Genomic DNA, 4,218 nt, shown 5'->3' with positions numbered 1-4,218 from the left:
TGATTTTGGAAGTTTTTTAAAAAGGTTACAGCTAAAACAAATGCATAATAACTGTTTTTTAAATAAATGACTTCTAAGAGATGGGGCATCAGTGAAAGAAAAAGATAGAATCTGTGCCGTGGAAGGTGTAATGAAAAAAATAGTCAAGAATTACGTCTTAGGAATTTCTTATTCTTAGAGAAATAAGATTAGAAAAGAAAAGCATACCTAGAAGAAAAAAAGAGAAACAACACAAGACAGAGAGATACTATAATAATAGAGTGGTATTGAATATCCAAAATTTCAAGGGGTTGTTCAGAGAACACTAGAGAAGTAACTGCTCTGTGACTAGAGAAGAATCTTTAGGTTTACCAATCAGTTGCTTGTTTTTGTTTTTGAAACTTTTAAGACAGTAGTTTTATTTTGAAGGTAAAAGCTATTTATTTTCAATACTTTCTACTTCAAAGTAGCTCTCTCAATGTTTGTACAATGTATAAAAACATTTTGTAAAATTATTAAACTTCTGGATTCTCATATAACAATAATTCTTCAATTGTAGTCTGTAATGGAGGATGATTACTCAGGGTCCTGTGATTTAAAAATTTCTCATTATAGATTATACAGCTTACATGGAGTTGTAGTTATGGCTGATATTAACCATTACCCTGTCAACTAGAGTAGAGGCCCCAACCAACCCTCAGTATTCTCTGTGTAAAGTTATGACAGAGTCATGGAGAGAGAGAATTGGAGTTGTCAGATAGTTTCTGCATCAAACCCAGTTTAAATTCCTGTCATCATTTTCATGCTTATTTCTAAAAGTAGGAGTTTGCTGTATTAACTTGACTTTTAGAACTTGTCCAGGGATTCTTTGAAATAGGTAATATTTTACAAGAGGATTATTTTCTCCTCTGGACAAAGGTTGCACTTTCAAAGCTTACACAAATTCACATTTTTCCTACTTTCCAAGACCAAAGTCTACAATTCCAAATAAAACTATAAAATCTAGTCTATAAATACCTCTTTTGCCACAAAGGAAGCTGATGCTGGAGGGAAGGCAGATGTTCTCTAACACACAGTTTGTAAGTTATACTTTTTGTTCTAGGCATCATGTCTGGTTTGTATTGACTTTCTTGATAGCCTGAGTCATCAGGATAAATGCCTTGTCCATTCTTAGGTTTCTTCCATAAATGTATAAATTCTGACTGGTGATTTTTTACGTTGCTTAAGGACCAATAACCATAATACTGACTGCAAATAAAATAGCATACACTCATCTCAGATAGAAGAAGTGGTTCAATGGACCAACAGACATTTTGTACTTCTTTATTAGTGAGTCTGGACCATGAACTGGCCAGAAGGGATTAGACTTCAGGGTTTAGCTAAGCAGAAGAGATATCTGAAATATTCCCTAGCTGGGTAGACTGCAAAAACTCAGATACAGAGAAAGAGATGGGGAAGAAACGAAGATGGGGGGGGGTGGTGAGACTGAGTGGAAACAAAAGACTAGCTAAGGTAGGACAGAATATATAGTGTCCAGGAGGACATGCTAATTTTAATAGCTACTTCTTGAATACCTTCAGTATTGCAGGAACATTAGCCTTAAGAATTCGGTATCATTATCCTCACTGAATTGAGGAAATTGAAATATATAGGCTTAGATACCTTATCCAGGATGATACAGCTAATGAGTGGTAGACCTGAAATCTTAACTTCATCTTTCTTCCCTTAAAGCCATTATATTGCACCCCTCCCCCCTGCCAATAATAATCAGGATTTGTAAATTTTAATCCCATCAAACTATTTGTTCTCTGTCCTACTTTATATTACTTTCTGCATATAAGTGGTCCTAGGTAAGCTGGTGTTGATTGACTATGAAGGAGGCCAATGGTCTCCAGGAAAATCCTAACCCAGATGAAGAAGGGATAGACATTTGGGATTACCTCATGGTAAAGCTCAGTGTGCTTTTATTAGGAATGTACAGGTACATTCCTGTCAGTAGACAGTTTCAATGTTTACCACCATTAATATAAAAATCTTAGATTTCCATTCATGTTTTGTTGAATATTGCAAAGGCTGAAGTGTTTAACTTCAATGAGTTGTTTCTTTTCAGTGTTCTAAAAAAATGCAGACATATTAGTTTAGAAAACTAATGTCCAGAGTACTAATAGAATCTTGAAGCTAAAAGAGACTTCAAAAGATGAAAGATGATCCAGTTTAAGTCTTGCAACCTATCCTTAAGACATATTAATTTTCAATGGGGGTTGAATACTGCTCCTATTCTTCATGTAAAGCTATTTATATTGAAATGATTCTTATTTTTTAGGAATCTTCAAACTTGACAGATCTAAGAGGTTGCCAAGTGAAATTATTTCATGTTATAGTTGAGGAAATGGAAACCCAGTGACATGGTTTGGCTCTGTCCTCACCCAAATCTCAACTTGGATCATATCTCCCAGAATTTCCAAGGGTTGTAGGAGGGACCCGGTGGGACATAATTGAATCATTGAGGCTGGTCTTTTCTGTGCTATTCTTGGGATAGTGAATAAGTCTCATTAGATCCAATGGGTTTATCAGGGGTTTCTACTTTTGTTTCTTCCTCATTATCTCTTGCCACTGCCATGTAAGAAGTGCCTTTCACCTTCTGCCATGATTGTGAGACCTCCCCAGCCACATGGAATTGAAAGTCACATTAAACCTCCTTTTCTTTCCAATCTCAGGTATGTCTTTGTCAGCAGTGTGAAAACGGACTAATACAGTAAATTGGTACCAGTAGAGTGGGGCGTTGCTGAAAAGATAGCCAAAAATGTGGAAGCGACTTTGGAACTGGGTAACAGGCAGAGGCTGGAACAGTTTGGAGGGCTCAGAAGAAGAGAGGAAAATGTGGGAAAGTTTGGAACTTCCTAGAGACTTGTTGAATAGCTTTGTCCAAAATGTTGATAGTGATATGGACAATAAACTCCAGGTTGAGGTGATCCCAGATGAAAATAAGGAATTTGTTGGGAATGGGAGTAAAGGTGACTCTTGTTATGTTTTAGCAAAGCAACTTGCGGCATTTTGCCGCTGCCCTAGAGATTTGTGGAACTTTGAACTTGAGTGAGATAATTTAGGGTATCTGGTGGAAGAAATTTTTCTTTTTTTTCTTTCTTTTTTTTTTTTGAGACGGAGTCTTGCTCTGTCGCCCAGGCTGGAGTGCAGTGGCCGGATCTCAGCTCACTGCAAGCTCCGCCTCCAGGGTTCCCGCCATTCTCCTGCCTCAGCCTCCCAAGTAGCTGGGACTACAGGCGCCTGCCACCTCGCCCGGCTAGTTTTTTGTATTTTTTTAGTAGAGGCGGGGTTTCACCATGTTAGCCAGGATGGTCTTGATCTCCTGACCTCGTGATCCGCCCGTCTCGGCCTCCCAAAGTGCTGGGATTACAGGCTTGAGCCACCGCACCCAGCCAGAAATTTTTCTTTATTCTTTTTTTTTTCTTTGAGATGGAGTCCCACGCCGTTGCCCAGGCTGGAGTGCTGTGGTGAGATCCTGGCTCACTGCAACCTCTGGCTCCCAGGCTCTAGCAATTCTTCCTGCCTCAGCCTCCTGAATAGCTGGGATTACAGGCACCCACCTCCACACTCTGCTAATTTTTTGTATTTTTAATAGAGATGAGGTTTTGCCATGTTGACAGGCTCGTCTCAAACTCCTGACCTCAGATGATCTGCTCACCTCGGCCTCCCAAAGTGCTGGGATTACAGGCATGAGCCGCCATGCCCAGCTGGCAGAATAAATTTCTAAACAACAAAATATTCAAGACATGACTTGAGTGCTGTTAAAAGCATTCAGTTTTATAAGGGAAGCAAAGCATAAAAATTTGGAAAATGTGCAGCCTGTCTATGCAATGGAAAAGAAAAACCCATTTTCTAGGGAGAAATTCAAGCTGGCTGCAGAAATTTGCATAAGTAGCAAGAAGTCTAATTTTAATCCCCAAGACCATGGGGAAAATGCCTCCAGGCCATGTCAGAGACCTTCACGGTAGCACCCCCCAATCACAGGCCCAGAGGCCAAGGAGGAAAAAGTAGTTTCACGGGCTGAGCCCAGGGACCCCATGCTGTGTAGTCTAGAGACTTGGTACCCTGTGTCCAGCCACTCCAGAGGGCCAAGGTACAGCTCAAGCTGTTGCTTCAGAAGGTGGAAGCCCTAAATCTTGGCAGCTTCCATGTGGTGTTGAGCCTGCAGGTGCACAGAAGTCAGGAATTGAGCTT

This window comes from Trachypithecus francoisi, unplaced genomic scaffold, assembly GCF_009764315.1.
Source record: "Trachypithecus francoisi isolate TF-2019V2 unplaced genomic scaffold, Tfra_2.0 Lachesis_group6, whole genome shotgun sequence".
NCBI lineage: Eukaryota > Metazoa > Chordata > Mammalia > Primates > Cercopithecidae > Trachypithecus > Trachypithecus francoisi.
This window is presented reverse-complemented; position numbering follows the sequence as displayed.